This window comes from Rhinopithecus bieti, unplaced genomic scaffold, assembly GCF_001698545.2.
Source record: "Rhinopithecus bieti isolate Rb0 unplaced genomic scaffold, ASM169854v2 scaffold_11944, whole genome shotgun sequence".
Lineage (NCBI taxonomy): Eukaryota > Metazoa > Chordata > Mammalia > Primates > Cercopithecidae > Rhinopithecus > Rhinopithecus bieti.
The window spans coordinates 1,524,654-1,545,670 of NW_016807378.1; the positions used below are offsets into that span (position 1 = coordinate 1,524,654).

The 21,017-nt window shown below is 39.9% G+C and overlaps 1 long non-coding RNA gene across 2 annotated transcripts in view; it reads left to right on the top strand.

Annotated features, from left to right (window-relative positions):
* Window positions 1-21,017, top strand: part of LOC108535519 (uncharacterized) — an 88,464-nt gene that overhangs the window by 59,420 nt on the left and 8,027 nt on the right. The window contains exon 3 of one of the 2 annotated variants that reach the window (XR_001887252.1): window positions 12,550-12,762. This is a non-coding gene — a long non-coding RNA (uncharacterized LOC108535519). Of the gene's footprint in view, window positions 1-12,549; window positions 13,624-21,017 lie in introns of those variants that run through there. The other variant, XR_001887251.1, reaches the window with a different exon arrangement.

Sequence of the window (21,017 nt, forward strand, 5' to 3'; positions counted from 1 at the left end):
TTTGACAAACCTGACAAAAATAAGCAATGGGGAAAGGATTCCCTATTTAATAAATGGTGCTGGGGAAACTGGCTAGCCTTTTATAGAAAGATTAAACTGAATCCCTTCCTTACACCTTATACAAAAATTAATTCAAGATAGATTAAAGACTTAAATGTTAGACCTAAAACCATAAAAAACCCTAGAAGAAAACCTAGGCAATACCATTCAGGACATAGGCATGGGCAAGGACTTCATGACTAAAACACCAAAGCAATGGCAATAAAAACCAAAATTGACAAATGGGATCTAATTAAACTAAAGAGCTTCTGCACAGCAAAAGAAACTACCCTGAGAGTGAACAGGCAACCTACAGAATCAGAGAAAATTTTTACAATCTACCCATCTGACAAAGGGCTAATATCCAGACTCTACAAAGAACTTAAACCAATGTACACGAAAAAAACAAATATACAAGAAAAAATCAAACAACCCCATCAAAAAGTGGGTGAAGGATATGAACAGACGCTTCTCAAAAGAAGACATTTATGCAGCCAACAGACACATGAAAAAATGCTCATCAGAATTTTGGTCAAAGTCATTCAACAAGTCTCTAGGAAGTTCTAAACTTTCCCACATTTTCCTGTCTTCTTCTGAGTCCTCCGAACTGTTCCAACCTCTGCTTGTTACCCAGTTCCAAAGTCACTTCTGCATTTTTGAGTATCCTTATAGCAGCACCCCACTCTACTGGTACTGATTTACTGTATTAGTCCATTCTCACATTGCTGCAAAGATAATACCCAAGACTGAGTAATTTATAACGGAAAGAGGTTTAATTGACTCACAGTTCTGCATGGCTAGGGAGGCCTCAGGAAACTTACAATTAAGGTAGAAGGGGAAGCAAACATGTCTTTCTTCACATGGTGGCAGGAGAAAGAAGTGCTGACCAAAGCAGGAAAAGCCCCTTATAAAACCATCAGATCTCATGAAAACTCACAATCACGAGAACAGCATGGGGGTGACTACCCCCATCATTCAATTACCTCCCACTGGGTCTCTCCCACAACACATGGGGATTATGGGAACTACAATTCAAGATGAGATTTGGATGAGAACACAACCAAGCCATATCACCATATGTCTTCTGAAATCTAGGCAGGGGCATCCAAGCCTCAACTCTTGCACTCTGTGCACCTGCAGGCTTAACACTGGGTGAAAGCTACCAAGGCTTATGGCTTGCACCTTCTGAAGCAGCAGCCCAAGTACCTGGGTTACTCTGAGCCACATCTGGAGCTGGAGTGGCTGGAATGTAGGGAGCAGTGTGCCCTGGGCCTGACCCACAAAATCATTTTTCCCTCCTAGGCCTCTGGACCTCTGATAAGAGAGGCTGTTGTAAAGGTCTCTAAAATATCTTCAGGGTTTTTTTCCCATTGTCTTGGCTATTAATACTTCCCTCTCTTTGAGATATGCAAATTTCTGCAGCCTCCTTTAATTCCTTCCCTGAAAATGGGTGTTTCTTTTATACCACATGGCCAGGCTGTGAATTTTCCAAACTTTTACACTCTGCTTCTCTTTTAAATATAAGTTCCAGTTTCAGGTTATTTCTTTGTTCATGCATATGAACATAGGCTTTTAGAGGCAGCCAGGGCAATTCTTGAATGTTTTGCTGCTTAGAAATTTCTTCTGCCAGATACTCTAAATCATGTCTCTCAAATTCAAAGTTCTGCAGATGTCTAGAGCAGGGACACACTACCGCCAGACTCTTTGCTAATGCATAACAAAAGTGATCTTTGCTCCAGTTCCCAATAAGTTCTTCATCTCCATCTGAGACCTCATCACCCAGACCATCTCTGTCCATATTACTATCAGCATTATCAGCATTTTAGTCAAAACTGTTCATCAGGTCTAGGAAGTTCCATACTTTCCCTCATCTTCCTGTCTTCTTCTGAGCCCTCCAAACTGTTCCAACATCTGCCTGTTACCCAGTTCCAAAGCTGCTTCCACATCTTCAGCTACCTTTATAGCAATGCCCTACTCCTAGGTACCAGTTTTTTGTATTAGTCATTTCTCACACTACTACTTAAAAAATACCTGAGACTGGATAACATATAAAGAAAAGAGGTTTAACTTATAAAGAAAAGAGGTTTCACGGGCTATACAGGAAGCATGGCTGGGGAGACCTCAAGAAACTTACAATCATAGTGGAAGGCAAAGAGGAAACAGGCACATCTTACATGGCTGGAGCAGGAGGAAAGAGGGAGTGGAGAGGTGCTACATACTTTTAAACAATCAGATTTCATGATAACTCACTCACTATCACAAGAACAGCACCAAAGGGGAAATCTGCCCTCATGATCCAGTCACCTCCCACCAGGCCCCATCTCCACACTGGGTATTAAAATTTGACATGAGATTTCGGTGGGACACAGACCCAAACTATATCAATGAGTGTGCCTTTATACATTCATCTAAAAAAATGTACAGGTCACTTCTGAGTAGTTTCAGAAACTGGTAGCTAATGATAATTGTAGTTTGTATAAACTGTCCCCAGGCATTAATTGAGTTAACGAAAGTACTATCAGATAAGACTGTGATATACTATGAACAGACAGGCTTTTTATATTTGAAAACTGCATTAAAGAAAAATTGGATCTATTAACCTAGCTGTCACAAAAAATAATCTAAATATTGTTGAGGAAATAATAGTTTATTCTACTCACCTGTTTGGGAAGATCAATTAAAATACTCTCATACTCAGTGTAATGCACTGTGAACCACTTTATATAAAGGTCAAGTGAAGGAGAGAGAACATCAGGCCAAACAGAGACCAGTTTTTTCAGGCATAGGATTCATGGACACCATCAAAGAGATGATGGGTCAGGCCCACTATCTAAAGCAATTTACTAGTTTCAGTCCTAATTCTAGAATTAGAGAGCAGGACATAGTGGCTAATGGTTGTGGAAAGCAGAATAATGACACCCCAAGACATCTATGTACTGATCTCTAGAACTTATGAGTATGTTATGTTACATGGCAAGGAGGAATTTTGGCAAGGGTTGCAAATGGAATTAAGTTTACTAATCTGGGGACCTTAAAATAAGATTACTGTGGATTATTTGGGCAGACCCAATGTAATCACAAGGGTTCTTAATTGCAGAAGAGGCAAGCAGACGAGTCAGAGGTATCTTAATCTGTTAGTGCTGTTATAACAAAATACCTGAGACTGGGTAATTTATAAAGAACAGAAATTTATTTCTTATAGTTCTGGAGGCTGGGAAGTGTAAGATCAAGGTGTCAGCAGGTTTGGTGTCTGGGGAGGGCTCCATTTCCTGCTTTTAAGATGGCACCCTGTTGCTGCCATTTTTTAATGAAATGCATCTTGGAGGAACCAAACACTGTGTCCTCACATGACAGAAAGCAGAAGGGCAAAAAGGGCCTAAGCAGCCAGACCTAGTGGCTCATGCCTATAATCCCAGCACTTTGAGAGGCTGAGACAGGAAGATCACTTGAGCCCAAGAGTTTGAGACAGCCTGGGCAACATAGTGAGAACCCATTCCTACTGAAAAAATAAAAACATAGGCAGACATGGTGACATGCACCTCTAGTCCCAGCTACTCAAGAGGCTGAAGTGGAAGGATGGCTTGAGTCTGGGAGTTCAAGTTGCAGTGAACTGTGACCATACCACTGCAATTCTAATCTACCCTGGGCAACAGAGTGAGGCCCTGTCTTAAAAAAAAAAAAAAAAAAAAAAGGAAAGAAAAAAAAATGCCTAGGCTAGTTCCCTCCATCTCTTTTATAAGGTACAGATCCCTCATGACATAATCACTTCCCAAAGGGCTTCACCTCTTAACACTGCCACAATGGGGATTAAGTTTCAACATGAATTTTGAGGGGACACATTCAAACCATCACAGAAGGAAATGTAATATTGGAAGCGGAGGTTGAAGTGATTCATTGTAAGGTCTCAACTCTCCATTACTGGCTTTGAAGATGGAAGGGGGCCATGACCCAGGGTGGCCCTTAGAAGTTGGAGAAAGCAAAGAAATAGATTGTCCCCTCCAGAGGCTCTTAGAATTACAGCCTGACCAATGCCTTGATTTTATTTTTATTTATTTATTTATTTATTTATTTATTTAGAGACAGAGTCTCACTCTGTTGCCCAGGCTGGAGTGCAATGGCATGATCTCAGCTCACCGCACCCTCCACCTCCTGGGTTGAAACAATTCTTATGCCTCAGCCTCCCGAGTAGCTGGGACTACCGGTGTGAGCCACCTTGCCCGGCTAATTTTTGTATATATTTTAGTAGAGATGTGGTTTCGCCATGTTGGCCAGACTGGTTTCAAACTCCTAGCCTCAAGCAATCCACCTGCCTCATTCTCCCAACGTGCTGGGATTACAGGCGTGAGCTACTGCGCCTGGCATCCAACACCTTGATTTTTAGTTGAAGACAACTCAGTTGGTCTTCAGACTTCCAAAACTGCAAGATAATAAACTTGTGTTGTTTAAGCCACCAACTTTGTTATAATTTGTTACAGCAGCAATAAAAAACAAATACAATGGGCAATGGAAAAATACCCATTGTTTTTGTCCACACCAGGACAGTGTGGGTGTGGGTGGAGAGCTGTGTATCAATGTGTCCAGCTATGAGAAACTATCCAAGAAGCTGGGAACACAGAGCTAAGTATTTCAAGGCTTAAAATACCATAATAGCCTCTCTCTGACTTATTGGTTTGTTTCTTGGTTAAGGTGGAAATAGCCACTCTTTACCCTCCAAGACTGCAGAGGTGGGCAGCAGGCAATGAGAGCAACCTTTCCCAAAGTAAAGTTTTTTCCTAGTCGGTCACCATATGTTTTTAGAAATTAATGGTCTCCGAAGCCTCCACTGTAGTCCCTGATGGGGAAGACTACAGGCTTCCTAACATTACCAGGATTGCTTCTTGGACATACAGTCACAGATTCCTATGAGTGCCTGTCTTCCTCTTATACGTTGTTGGAAACTCAGTCTATTTTGCTTTCTTCCTCAGAGCTAAGAAGAAAAGGAAAGCCCTCACCACTTGCAAGTAAATAACATGTTAGTATTACCAATGATAATGGATACCATTTGAGTTTTGTAAACACACTTCACAAAAATCTTTATAAACTTCATTTCTTTTAACCGTCATGATTGCATAAAGAACATGCTACAAATAAAAGAACTAAAATACACAGTGATTAAGGAGCCTGCCCCAAATCATAGAGCTGGCAAGTGATAACCCAGCCCAATCTTACTGCAGAGTCCATACTCTTATGTACTTTCACCATTATCTTCCACTGCCTTAAGTACTATACTACTTCAGAACCAGCTGCAGACTGGGAGTCTCCAGCTTCCTGTAGTTCTCCTAACACAAGAGCAGAGATTTGAACTGAAAAATCACCTCCAATAATAAAATAACAAACATGGTTCCTGGTCTAGCTTCCCATCTCCTCTTCCTTATGTCCTCTCAAACCTCTATTGCTATGACTGATGAAGAAGAGAAGGGAAAAGGATATAGGGTGAAGTAAGAGGAACTGGACTGGGCAGATAGAAGAGTAAGAGTCCAGAGCTACATGAGACTGGGCAGCACTGATGCTAAGCAGGCCTAGAAACTGAAGCCCAGGGACCTTTAGTTCAGAGCCAAGACTAGATCCCAGCCTAAGCAGTGTACCTCATGCCTCCTCTTCCCTGTGTGCCTCCACCCCATTCTTGTCTGGGATTCCCAGGTCCATTTTACCAGAGGTATAGAGGTAAGTCATAGGAGAAGATGAAAGGAGCAGAGAGAGTCAATAGAATGCTTGTCTGGTTCAGTTTCATTTAGAATCCTTTGACTGCCTCCTCTAAAGAGCTCTTACCCCTAGCTGTGCTGGCCCCACTGTATACCCATAAGAATTCCTTTTTGTGATTGGCCTACATGAGAGCTCTTTCTCCCTGGAGAAGACAGGTGTTGATCTAGGTGCCTAAGCATTTATTCAGCAGACATCATTGAGCACCAATTCTATACCAGTCGGTGTTCTAGGCACAGGTGAGATCCAGAGATGAAAAAGAAAGAGGTCCCCACTACAGTGAATCTTGCAGAAGCAAAGTCTTACACAAAGGACTCCATAAAGCCTTTCCAAAGCAGAGTCAGCCAAGACACTAAGAGCTACCACAAGCCAAGACACTAAGCGCTCCCTAAGAGGATATAGGCTTTGAAACAGACAAATAAATTTCCTTAAGCCCGGCAACTCAGATCCTCCAGGAGTATGCTTGATTTTGTAAGAACACTTATGCAAGGAAGATAAAGATTCCGTCTTAGATGCCAACTCCGAGTAACTGGTAGTTGTGGTTTAGAGTCCTGAGTTAAGGACTGGAAAGTTCCATCTGAGTTCAGCAGGAAAAGAAGCTATGATAGATTAGCAATGTCAGCCACATGTATTTAAGGGATGAATGAGGGCAAATGTGGCACACATCACTATCCCAGCCCTAATGTAGACTATCTGACATTTTTCACAATTGTTTCACATACCTGTTGATTTTCCAACTGGGCAACAAGCTCCAGGGAAGGCAGCATTATGCAGTGGAAGGAGCAGTGGAAGCTGAGCAAAGCAGCTTTTCTTTCTCTTCTGAAAGGTAGCATGGTGGGATGGAATGAGCACAAGGTGCCCAGAATTAGAAAGGCATGGCTTTGGAGTTGGGCACTCCACTCTTCCACAGATTGCCTGATCCTAAACATGTTACAGTCAATTCTCATGCTCTTTTACGATAGTTAATATTCTGTAAGATCTCAAGCATTGACTTAGCATTTGCTATGAGCTGTTGCAGGGGAAATACAAAGTTAGGTTCCTGCAAGCCTCTGGTCTCATTTTCATCAACCAATCAATACGTAACCTAGTTTTATGTGTGTTTCTGTTTAAAGACACCTTATTTAATATATATTGTTGATTTATTAACACTGAACTCAGAGCCTACAGGGCTATAATTCCTACGTGAATGAAGCTTATCTAACACACTTTTTCTCTATAAGGCACATCGCAGCCTTCTTTCTCTCAGGAACACCAGACAACACTGCAACATCATTATTTGGAATCATTGTAAACAGCAAAATCACCAAAAAACACAAAAATGAGAAACACATGGCACTAAATAGACTGCAAAAAGGTTGTTGTTCACAGTATAAGAGATGAAACAAGAAGGCAAGGCATTGCTTTGTTCAACCTCAGCGGGGAATATTCATGTTAAGACAACTCAAATTTGTCACAGATTTGCTCATATCCATAAATGACCACAAAAGTTCCATGAGCACTGATTTGGGCTTACAAATAAATTTTAGCAAGTAGGCAAATCCATTCATGAATAATAAGGATGAACTGCACTAGGTTTCTGTGAGCCTTAGTAACGATACCTCCCTCACACTACAGATTAAATGAAAGCAGGTATGTAAAATGCCTTGCATGGTTACAGTTCTTCTTTATACTAGATATTTATATTTTCACTTCCTGTACCTTATCTGCCATGCTCAATCTGAGAGATAAGTATATATTGAGTAACTTCCAGCCAAGTGTTTCATCTTTATCCTGGGAGTATAGACCAAAAACTACTCACACCAGCTCAAATAGAAAAGAAGGTGTTTTGAACAGATACAAGAGGCAATCTCTTGAGGCACTGAAGTGCAGGGTTCAGCATAGCTAGGCCACCCTGTGATGGGACTGAAACAGGAAGATCAGAAGTCCCAACTCTCAGGTGGCTGCATCCTCTGCCTTCTGTGCCTCTCTGAGCATCTGCTGGAGATGCTTCTCTCAGCAGACTGGTTTCCTCTGCTTTCTCTGGCTTTCTTGCACCTTCATAATTTTGACTCTCATGTGGTTCTGACTTCCATGGCACTGATTCCAGCCTGACTCTACATGTCTGGTGCACACCTTTCATTTTTGCCTGTCTAGCACCATTCTCCCTCCCCGTTCTGGTAACAGAGGAACTGACTGGCTCTAGGATTGGCCTGTGAGCGAGACCAGCCATTGACTCTCTCCTGAGGGTTTGATCTGTCTTGGTTATCGTCTATCATTTCTGTTGTTATTCTCTGTGTCTTTTCGCTGCCTTGTGACTTTTGTTTGCTCAGAGCTCCCGTTTATTCATGGTTCCTGCTTACTCATTAAGTCTGAATACTGGCTTCAGTCTGCACATTTCAGCTTTCATTCACTGATGAATTTTTCCCTGTGTCTCTCCAGTTCTGATTATTGAAAGAAAATATCTTATTGACATAGTTAATTGCCATGTGTTTGGGCAGAATTTTCCTGCCAGGACACCCTACAGGCCAGTGTCCAGCCTATTGATCAGCTGCCCCTAGGTAAGGGCCTATCATAGCCTAACAAGCAGTAAGCAGAGTTGAAGGGGTTGGAGGTGTGCATACGTTATCACATGTGGCCACTTATGTTGAAGGATTTACATCAAGCTGGTTATCCAGACCCTTCTCTTTTTCTAACACCTCATGTCCAACTGTGAAGAAATCCTATTAGCTCTACTCTCAAAATAAATTTAGAATATAATCACTTCCTATTGCTCCCACTACTACCCCTCTGCTCCAAGCCACACTGCCTTTCATTTGCATTACTCCAGTAGCTTTAGAGGCCACCTGCTTCTACCCATAGTCTATTCCCAATGTAGCAGCTAGAGTGATTATTTTAAAGCCTTAGTCATATCTTGTGGTTCCTTTGTTTCACATACACTCCTGGCTCCCCATTTCACTCAGGGTAAAAGCCAAAGCCCTAGTCCCATTACCTCCAACTCCATCTTTACTACTTTTCCTTGCTCATTTCACTGCAGCCACACTGGCCTTGCTTTTTCTCAGATATCCAGGCATGTTCCCACCATGGAGCCTTTTCTCCAGCTGCCCTATCTGTCTGAAAAAAAAATCTTCTTACAGATAATGACTTGAGTAACTCCCCTAATTCCTTTAGATCCTTATTCAAATTTCATCTTCTCCAGAAGGCTTGCCTGACTAATTTATGTTATTCTATAACTATGGTGGATAAATGCCATACAGTAAACACTGTGGAAATAAATACTATAATTCCCCACAGATCTATTCCTTCTTGCCCCTGCTTTACCTTTTGTTCTTGCACTTATCATTTTCTAACATATTATATATATTTTGCTTACCAGTTATTGCTTATCTCTCCCTGCTAGAATATAAGCTCCACAAAGATAGAGATCTTTGTCTGCTTTGTTCCATGATACACCAAGGATTTAGAACAGTGCCTGGCCCAAGCCCTCCATAAATATTTGTTGAATTGAATTCCTTGGTAGGTAGCTATAAACATAGCAGATACACTAAGGCTTTCTCTATGCAATATAAAATGTCTCTCAGGGAAATTCGTGGCACTAAAAGCACATATAAGAAAAGAAGAAAATTATCGGATCAATAGTCTAAGCTCACATTCAAGAACCTAGAAAAAGGGAACAAAATAAACACAAAGCAAAGGAAGGAAATATAACAAAGGGCAGAAATCAATGAAAGTGAAAAACAAAGAATAGAGAAAATTAACAAAACTAAGAGCTAGTTCTTTGAAAGATCAGTAAAACTGATAAACCTCTAGCAAGACTGAGAAAGAAAAAAGATAAAAGACACAACTTTCTAATATCAGGAATGAAATAGGAGATACCACTACGGACCCTGCAGACATCTACAGGATAATAAAGGCATACTAAAAACAACTCTATACACATGAATTTGACAACTTAGTTTAAATAGACCAATTCCTTGAAAAATGCAACCACAAGTCACCCAATATGAAATAGATTATTTGAAGAGCTCTATAGGCTGGGCGCTGTGGCTTATGCCTGTAATCTCAGCACTTTGGGAGGCTGAGGCAGGAGGATTACTTGAGCCCAGGAGTTCAGGGCCAGCCTGGAGAAAAAGGAAGACCCCATCTCCACACACAAAAAAAAATTTAATTAACCAAGCATAGTGATGTGTACCTGTAGTCCCAGCTACTTGGTAGGCTGAGGTGGGAGGATGGCCTGAGCCTAGGAGGTTGAACTGCAGTGAGCTGTGATTGTACTACTACACTCCAGCCTGGACAACAGAGTGGGACCCTTCTCAAAAAAAATAAGAAAAGAAAAGTACTATAACTACTAAAAGAAATTCGCTTACTTGTAAGAACGGCTGAAATAAAAAATAGCACCAAATGCTGCTAAGGATGAAGGAAAAACAGATCACTCATACATTGCTGGTGGAAAGTAAAATGGACAGCCACTCTGACAGTTTGGTGCTTTCTTTAAAAACTAAACGTATGACTACCATACAACCCAGCAATTGCACCCCTGGGCATTTATCTCAGACAAATGAAGACTTATATTCACACAAAAATCTGTACATGAATCTTTATAGCGGCTTTATTTGTAATACCAAAAACTGGAAGCAATCCAGATATACTTCAATGAGTGAATAGTTTAAAAATTGAGTACATCTATATTGTGGAATATTACTCAACAATAAAAAAGAACACATTATCAATACATGCAAAACCTGGATGAATCACCAGAGAATTATGCTGAATGAAAAAAAGCCAAAAATTTACACATCGTATGATTCCATTTTTGAAACATTCTTCAGATGACAAAATTATAGAAATAAAGAACATATATGGCTACCAGGGTAACAGAGTAGGTGGGGTGAGGGGGTAGGAGGAAGGTGGGTATGATTATAAAAGGGCAGCATGGGATATCCTATGATGTTGGAAATGTTCTGTATCAATATCATTATGCTGCTCGCGATTCTGTATTATAAGTTTGTAAGATGTTACCATTAGGAGTAATTGGGTAAAGGATATATCTTTTTGTATTACTTCTTACAACTATGTATAAATTTACAATGATCTAAAATTAAAAGTTTAATTAAAATCTTTCTCCCAACAGACTTTATTTAATTATGGTTCTCTCATAGGAGAAGAGAAACACATTATTAAATTTAATCATTGATTATATAATTGCACCTAAATTTCAGAAATGTGAAAAATGGTTAAGTATAACTTAGAAACTAGGAAATATATTAAGTATGCATATTTATTTGTGTAATTATTTGCATCAGAAATAGGGAACCATTTAGAATAAGAAAAGACAACAAAGTCTTCCTAACAGTGATTATCTCTAAATGGTAGAATTATGGGCATTTTTTTTTTTTTTTAGCTCATCTGCATTTTCTTGTTTTTCTACAGTGAACACATATTGCTGACGTTATTTTAAAGAAACATAATGTTTTAAAGACATTATTTAGACCAACCCTTAATCCATTGCTTGAAAACCTGCAACCAATTCTGAAATAATTAGTCACTTCAGTCTTTAATACCATAGAAACCAATAGCTCTCAAAGCAGCCCAGGCAGCTCTAATTATTTGAAATGAGAGCTGTTGAAAGCAAAGGTCTGCACTGCCTGTGCCATTAGGGGGTTTAAGAATATGGGTTTGATCCCAGCACAGGTCAATTAACTCTGCTTATTCATAGAGGAAAGTGGTAAAGGTACACTGCCGGCATGGCTCACAAGGGCCAGGCACTACTCAAACAATGTCCACAAGAGACCCAAACACGTGAAAGTAAACAGGCAGCTCAAATCCATTTCTGCTAAGCACCTCTTCTCATACTGGACAATTTCTCATTTCCTCAAGTGGTCAGCAGGAAACACAAACAGATTGTAAAATAGTTGTTACAATCAATAGCCAGGAATAAAAGTATAAAAAGCAATCCCATCTCCACATGAAATTCTAAATCCTCATTAAATATTTTAATGCCAACCTAACAAGAACTAAAAAGAAAACTCTGAAACCATAATGACAAAATAAAGGTAATTAGACTGGATGGATATCCATCTTTGCTCGTAACTGGAAAGACTACATAACCGACATAACACTTTCCATATTAATTCATAGATTATAATGAATGGGGCATTAAGAGTTTTATAAACCAGAATTTGACATAATAATTGTAAAATGCTAATGAATACAGCCAGGCCCGGTGGCTCACACCTATAATCCCAGCACTTTGGGAGGCCAGTATGTGGGTGGATCACTTGAGTCCAGGAGTTTGAGACGAGTCTCTACTAAAACTACAGGATTTAGTAGAGGATTGCTTGAGCCCAGGAGGCAGAGGCTTCAGTGAGCCCTGAACATGCTCCTGCATATCAGCCTGGGTGGCAGAGTGAGACCCTGTCTCAAAAAAAAAAAAAAAAAAAAAAAAAAAAGTAAAAAAAAAAAAAAAAAAAATGCTCATAAAGAGAAGCATATTGATTCACGAAGGAAAAAAGATAATGCTGTAGAACTCTTGCATGGATTTAAAAATATTGTTATGTTATGAAGCAGCAATAATCAAAACTCTTGGGCAGTTCTACTGAAATTGAAGGAGCTGTTCTGAGCCAGTATGGTAAAGGAAAATGTTAGGAAAGAGGTCTGGCCTAGAGACCATTGAGGCAATGGGTGTCTTGGAAAGGTTTTTTGGTTTGCAAGACACAGAGACCTCCTTCAAAGTAGCTCATGTACAAGGCGGGAAAAAAAAGCTATAACAAGCTGTCTCAATTCATCTAATGACAGAAACACAGAACACCTGGACCTCACTGCTTTGAAACTATGAACCATGGCAACTGTCTCCATATCGCAAGAATTCTTCATGGTGCTGCTCCCTGAGATCTGAGCACTCACTGGGGGACACCTCATCCCACCTCCCAGAGTCTCAGCCCCTGAAGCAGTGGCAGCTCTGGAGGATGTTCATAGCATTGGCTCACTTTTGTTCTCCCAGTCTTGAAGGTAGTAATGATTTCCTGAAATACGAATCTTTGGTTTTCCTAGCTTCCCCTTTTTGCTTTTCTAGATTTCCAACACCTGTGTAAGAAATTCCATGAATTAAATCCCTTCTGTTTAAGGTATCTAGAGTGGTTTCTAATTTCCTGATTAGACCCTGATTGATACATTGTTAGCTTCAACACTGCCCTTTATTTAGTTTAGTTTAGTTTAGTTTAGTTTAGTTTAGTTTAGTTTAGTTTAGTTTAGTTTAGTTTAGTTTAGGACCAGAGTGCACAAATCATAAGCTGTTGCCCTTTTGGGCAGGTATCCACCTCTGTGCCCCCCAAAACAGGCCCAGGGCATGGCTACATTGAGCAGATAGTCTGTCATCCCAAACTTTCTGATGCAGCTGAGAGTAGGACAGTTCAGGTGGAGCTGGGAATGGGTGGGTAGGTAATATGAGAGTGAGGAGGGTTGACAATTGAGGAAGGACTACAAAGAGATTTGAGAAGAATTACACAAACACACAAAGAAGAAAATCTGTTACCAGAAATCCAGAAAGAAATAAGTGACACTAGTCACTGTGGTAACCAGCTGACTGCAAAAGCCAAAGGCAGATGCAGTTGCAATTACAGGAAATAGATTCCAGGAACAGGACTGATACAGACTGGAATAGGAGAGTTAGGCATTTCAGACACATTAGCAGGCAACTATGCAGAGATGTATAGATAGTGGACTGGACAGTCAGGTGATGTTATAAAGCAGCAATGATCAAAACTCAGTTCAACGGATATTGAAAGAGCTGTTTTGAGTCAGCATGGTGAAGGAAAAATGCCACATAAAGGGAGAAAATGCCATCTATCTGAGTTTGCCCATAATGTGACATATTCCCAACCTTCCTCTTCTTTTTATTTTCTAAATAATTGTGATTTATTTAACAGTTAATATTTTTATGTTCATTTTATTTAGTTTCTCCTCTTCTAAGCAACAAAGTGATATGTGTTCATTGTAATATGTGTTAAAATATTCAGATACATGAAAAGAAAAATATGTCCATCTGTAATCCAATCATCCAAGGTTAACTGCTGTTAAAATTTTCCTTCCATATCTTTTATACTTGCATATTGTATGTATATACCTATGATTATATGCCTATATTTTAAAACCAAAATTATTCCACTGTTCCTGTTTCATTACTCAGCTTGACAGAGTAATGAAATCACCTTCTGCAGGTGCAACTGAGGTGCTACTTTATAGGTGATACCCTGCAAAGACAGAGTGACATCTTCCTGGATGCAGCATACACTCTAAATCTACCATCATTATATGGGCATGTGTTCTCAATGGGTACAACACATAAGTCTGGGAACCAAAAGTAAGAAGTTGGAGTGGCCCTGGGCCCTGCTTACCACTGCTTACAGTGATCTACTTGTGTTATTTGTGCTTCTTATCCCTGCAACTCTGGGATTTCTGGGTTTGGAGGTCCTGGTGATTGACTGGGACATCTCTTGGTATCACTTTGCCCAATTTTGATGGTAAATGGAGGCAAGAACAGCAGCCATGGCCCAAGAAGGACATAGTAACCAGAAACCCACCAGGTAATCCACCTGGATGGCAGAGCTGAGGGTGAGTGAAACTAAAATGGGTTATAGAACAGGAACACAATGAGTATCAGTTGCAACTTTCAGACCAGAGGTCGGTAACAAGGTCCTAGATTACCCCAGTAGCTTTCTGCTTCTAAGTTGACCCGGGAAAGAGTCTAACCAGGATACCAGAGGAACTGTTCCTAGAACTTATGCAAAATTAGTAGATACAACACAAAGGGTTGGCTGTAATGAATGCTGTGGTTTGCCACTCAGATCCCCTGGTTGGATTAAGGCAATTATTCCCTCAGCTACTAGGAATATTGGCTGCTGATGGCTCTCAGATAATTTATCTCCTGATAATTATCTTCAGCTAAAGAGAGTCATCCTGCCCAAGTTCATAGGTAGCCCACATCTAATGACTAGTCCATGCCCAGGTATTAAGGCCCAGCCTTCTTTGCTTCAAAGCAGGACAACTCCAGAGCTCCCTGTCGGATTGACCAAGAGTCCTTTGTTGTGACCCTGTTGCAGTTTAACTTCTTCTAGCCAATTCTACTTCCTTCACTCTTTCTCTGATATTGAATCTGTAGGCACTCTCCAATAAACTCTCTGCATGCAAATATCCATCTCAGAATCTATTTTTAGGGAACTCAGCATACCACAGTTATATTCATTTTTTGTATTTATATTTTAACAGAAAACACTAACACTGAAAGCTCTAAGCATTTGACTGTATATAGATACTAAGAATCCCTGGGTCATCTGTGTCTGGAAAGTTCGTTTACCTTACCAGCAGCATGGACACCTTGTTTCCTTGCAACCCTCCTTGCATGTGCTAAATACTAAAAGCAGCCAGACTTTCAGTTCAGCTTCTGTCTGGTGGTCATTTTCTATCCCCTTCTGCTCTCTGGTTGTGTTAAGTCCTGAGCTTTTCCATCCCACCCTTCCGGAAAGCCACTCGTCCCACTAGCTGTCACTTATCTGCCTGCACCCATTGTGAACTAAGTTCCGGATGCTGAGAGTTGTGGGAATCTCTCCAGTGTTGCCAGGAGGAAGGAAACTAAAATTCCTCTGGCTAGCAGTCACCATCTTGTTTCTCTGTTTCTTTCCTTTGCCCTGTTCTCTCATGATTAGAAAGTTCCTTTCTTAACCCACTACATCTTCAACTTCCTCTTCCCATTGGGATTTCAACACCTTTTCACAGCAAATCCTTGTATTCATGACATACTTTCCAATTTCTGAATAACAAAGCTGTAAATGGAAACAAGTTCTTTCCTTCCTTTCTTTTGTGCTTCCTTCTCTCCTTCCTTAAGCAAATTTGTTGCTCACTAACTCTGAGTCATCTCTTAAGTGAAGGTAGTCTATACCTATGCTTATTTAAGGTTATTAAATATGATATTAAGGACACAACTATTCCCTCTCAAAACTTCCCCAGGGCCCAAGGTTGGCAGCAAGTTGCTGGTCTGGCTGAGTCTTACAGCACATCCCACTGGACCAACAACCCAGAGCTCATGCCCTTGGATGGAGAATTTATTAACAGCATTCTCTTTGTGTAGGAACACCTCCAAGTTTTGTAAAGGCCCACTATATTTAGTGTAGTAATGTGGAATGTTCCTAACCAGCAGATTTCTATCAACCAGCCAGTCTTCAAAGGCCAACTGGACAGGGAGGATGGAAACCACAACCTAGCCCCCTCCCAGTGGCTCCTTTAAGACACCAGGTCCTCCTGTGCACTTCTAAATCAAAAACCACATACAATTGGGTCTTCTCCATCCTCACATTGTTGTTGACCTTAGTCCTAAAGCCTGGACACACATCTCAACTTTTCCCCAACCTCCAGGTTCTGATCTTGCAATTCATTCTCCCATTTATAGCCTTGCTTCTCCCTCAGGGAATAGTTTGGGTCAGCAGAGAGAACTACAGGGAACTACAGCTCCTCTTTAGCACATTATCTCAAAGCAGAGTCTTTTCAAACAGGAAAATGTAGAGAGAAGGTAGACAAAGATTGTGACTTTTTTTTTTTTTTAATTTTTTTAGAGACAGGAGCTTACTCTGTTGCCCAGAGTATATTGCAGTGGCACGATCATAGCTCACTGCAGCCTTGACCTCCTAGGCTCAAGTGATCCTCCTGTCTCAGCCTTTCTAGCAGCTGGGACTACAGATGCGTGCCACCAGGCACCGATTTTTTTTTTTCTTTTCTTTTTTTTTTTTTGTACAGATGGGCTCTCACTACCTTACTCAGGCCAGTCTTGAGCTCCTGTCCTTAAGCAGTGCCCCCACCTTGGCCTCCCTGAGTGCTGGGATTGTAGCCATGAGCCACCATGCCCAGCCAGATTGTGACTTTTCATATGATTATCCTTCCACTTGCAGAAACTTTCATGTTTTTGCTCATCTTTTGTATCTGACTATGGGCACCATTTCTCTGGCTTTGACTTCAAACTTTTGTTTTGCTCCTGAATCAGGATTCAGATTCACTCATACTGGGACAAATCAGAGAAAGCTGAAAGAAGGAAGATAAATAGCACCATGGAACCCTGCACAATTCTGTAATTAGAGGCACCAGATGTCTCTGAAGATGGAATTGTGGGGTGTAGGTAGAAAGAAAATATTATTTTAAAGCTTTATAATGACCATTTAGATCCCCAAATCTTCTCCCCAACATACTATTGTCAAATGACTGCTCTTCTACTATCCAGGAAGAAGCCCGAAGGTTTATTCTCATGAAAGGCTGGGTCAAACACCCTGGGCAGTATATGCTAGACACAACTGAAAACAAGGGGTTTAAATGGAAGTCTACAGACTGAATGATGAATTCGCTCACCCCTCTAGGAGTGTGGGGGAAACAGAGAACTAGAAATAGCTTTTAGAAATAAAAATGTGATAGCTGTGATAGCAGAAATTTTAAAAATTCAGTAGAAAGTAAAGATGGCCGGGCACAGTGGCTCGTGCCTGTAATCCCAGCACTTTTGGGAGGCCGGAGGCGGGAGGAATCACGAGGTCAAGAGATCCAAGACTCCTGGCAGATGGTGGAAAACCCCGTCTCTACTAAAAATAACAAAAATTACTGGGTGTGGTGGACGTATGCAGCCTGTGTCCCACCTACTTGGGAGGCTAAGGCAGGAGAATCGCTTGAACCTGGGAGGCGGAGGTTGCAGTGAGCCAAGATCACACCACTGCACTCCAACCTGGTGACAGAGTGAGACTCCGTCTCAAAAAAAAAAAAAAAAAAAAAGAAAATAGAAATTAAAAGATAAAAAAATCTCCCAAAGGAAAGATAAGAAACCTAGAAAGTCAGTTCAGGTGATCCAACAACTGAATCAAGAGTTCTAGAAAGAAAGAGCAGGGTGCAGTGGCTTATGCCTGTAACCCCAGAACTTTGGGAGGCCAAGGCAAGAGGATCACTTGAGGCCAGGAGTTTGAGACTGGTCTGGGCAACACAGTGATACCCCCATCTCTACAAAAAGTAGAAATAAAAAAAGTAGCTGGATATGCACCTGTAGTTCCCACTGCTTGGAAGGCCAATGTGGAAGGATTGCTTGGGCCCAGGAGTTGGAGGCAACAGTGAGCCAGGATTGCTCCACTGTACCCTAGCCTGGGCAACAGAGCAAGTCCCCCAGTTCTACAGATTTAAAAGTAAAATGTCAAAAAAATTCAATGAAGATAAGATAGTCTTCCAAAAAATAGTGCTAGAGCAAGTGGATGTCTATAGGCAAAATAATGAACTTCAACCTAAACTTCACACCCTATAGAAAAACTAACTCAGAATGGGTAACAGTAAAAAAAAAAAGGTAAAACAGTAAACAGTAAAAGTAAAATGTCAAAAAAAATTTCCTCAAGAGTGAGCAGAGAAAATGGAAGGGAGGGAATTACTAAAATAAGAATATGCCTGAAGCTGATATGGCCTTTTGAAAAAGAATACACATAATAATTTCTCAAAGCTGAAGGAAACGTGTTTTCAGATTTAAAAGGTCTATTGTGTTGACGTTCATTCCTCATAGAGAATGAAAAAGGACACTATTCTAAGGTGTATCATCATGAAACGTTAAAAAAAGATTCCAAAATTTTCCAGAGAGGAGGGGAAAAAACTCTTTCATGTCCCATAGGAAACATTATGAATGTAAAACATATCAACAGCAACATGGAAAGTTAGAAGACAAAGAAGAATTCTGAGAGAAAATGTTTCCAACCTAGAAGTCTATACTCAGACTCTCATTCAAGTGCAATGCTAAATTTAAAACATTTTCAGTCATGCTAGGTCTCAAAGAAATATATATTCCATAAACTTTTTCTCAGGAAGCTATTGCAGGATGAGCTCCACCAAACCCAGTGAGTAAACCAAAAGGGAGATAGGAGATCCAACAAAAGGGGGATGCGGAGGAATTCCCAAAATGATAAAAAGGGGGCATCTCAAACAGCTGGAGGGCTGCCCTGGACAGCAACAACCCAGACCAGAGCTGGACAAGGAAGAGCTCCAGGATAACATCCAGAAGAGAAGGCAGTGAGAAAACAAAACTGATAGAAGAAGAGATTTATAATTCTGTCAGAGGGCTAGGGAGAAATTAGTGATCAATTCATGAACATTGATGTTTTAAAAAGACAATTATTAACTAAAGGGAAAACAAAATGATTGTATCAGATATGAAGTGAACAGCAAGCAGTTCACCTGTGAACAATATTTTCTTAGGCCTAATAATGCAAACACTGAAATTGTGATATAATGGGAGGATGGGGATAGGTGAAGGGTTTATGTTGGAGAGGGTGGTGGAAGAAAACTAGATCCTAACCACCTTTATAGGAAATCAAGAGATGATATCTAAAACTGAAAAGTCAAGAGAGAAAAAGTATAAGCACCAGAAGAAATGGCTAAAGATGTGACTACAGTTAGCTGTGTGAAGCAAAACTCCAAGGTGGGGAGGAGTGAGCAAAGTACTGTTTCTTTTTGTTGTTGTTAAAAGCCTTGGATTTGACTTTTTATCCTATGTGCTTATATATATTTTCTTTTATTTTTATTCATCTAGATATGATGCCTTAAGAATGCTTGTGTGTTTCTATTTTTTAAAAGACTAAAGCAAAAAAAAAAATTAAGAGGGGATAAGAGAGAAGAGAAAATTAGGGTAGAAAAAAATAAGATGAAGTCAGAAGTAATACACATCATCCAGTCACATCATTGCTAAAGATAGGCCGAGAATTTGGTTCTGAGCTTTTTAGCAGCCAGCATAAAGTGGGAAATGTAATTGTTTACATGGTTTCACAATGTCCAAGGGATAAAAACAAACCACTTACTCAGGAGAAATATAGCTATTCCTGGTACTGTGATCTGAGAGACAGTTCTCCCATCTGTTCTCCTAAAGAGGACACATGTGATGCAGTGAACCACATCCTCCTTAACTTGCCAACAGTAAATGCAACAGTAAGTTTCATAGAGCTGTGTCTTCTCATGTCTTTCAACATAGGTGAATGGCAAATGCCAATGCAGTGCCCAGTAAAAGCAACTCTATGAAGAAACAAAACTCTGTTTAGAGAGGCAATAAAGCATAGTGGTTAGATCGTTGGCCTAGGTTCCAAATCTGTCAAACAAGTTACTTAACTACTTTGTACTCAGTCTTCTCATCTATAAAACTGGTCTAATATTTCCATCTCATAGAATTTTGTGAGTTTATGCATGTGAAGTACTTAGAACAATGCCTGGCATATATAAGCACTAAAAAAATCCATTTAAAAAATCCACTTTTTAAAAAAGTGGATCTTACATGTTAAGGCTACTGTAAAGAAAACAGTGTGATATTGATGGAGAGATAGATACATAGATCAACGAAATATAATAGAGAAATACATCACACAAGTATAACCAACTGATTTTCAACAATATTGCAAAAAAAATTAAAAATTCAATGGAGAAAAGATAGTCTTCCAACAAATAGTGCTAGAGCAACTGAATGTCAATAGGCAAAATAATGAACTTCAACCTAAACTTCACACCCTATATAAAAACGAACTCAAAATGGATAGCAGATTTAAAAGTAAAACGTCAAACTATAAAATGTTTTCACAAAAACAAAGAAGAAGACTTTCAGGACTTAGGGCAATGTGAAGAGTTCCTCAACATGATACCCAGAACATGATCCTTAAGAGAAAAATTGATAAATTGGACTTCATCAAACTTAAAACTTTTGCTCTGTAAAATATCATGTTAAGAGAATGAAGACAGACACAGGCTGAAAGAAGGTGTCTGCAAACCAAAAAGCATTGCAGAAAATATTGTAAACCAAACATCTGACAAAGGACCATAAAGAATGCTCAAAAATCAACATCAAGGAAACAAACAATCTAATTAGAAAATAGGTAAAAGATATGAAGATACATTTCTGCAAAGAGGATATACAAATGGCAAATAAAATATGTTCAATGTCATTAGCCATTAGGAAGATGCAAATTAAAACCATGATGAGATATCATTACATACCTATTAGGATGGCTAAAATAATGACAATACCAAATCCCTGTGGAGAAAACTGACTCTCTCATATATTGCTGGTGGTAGTGTAAAATGGTACAGTCACTCTAGAAAATAGTTTGGCAATTTCTTAAAAATCTAAACATATACTTACCACATGATCTAGCAATCACATTCCTATGCATTTACCCAGAGAAATGAAAATTTATGTTCACACAAAACCTATACAAGAATACCAATTG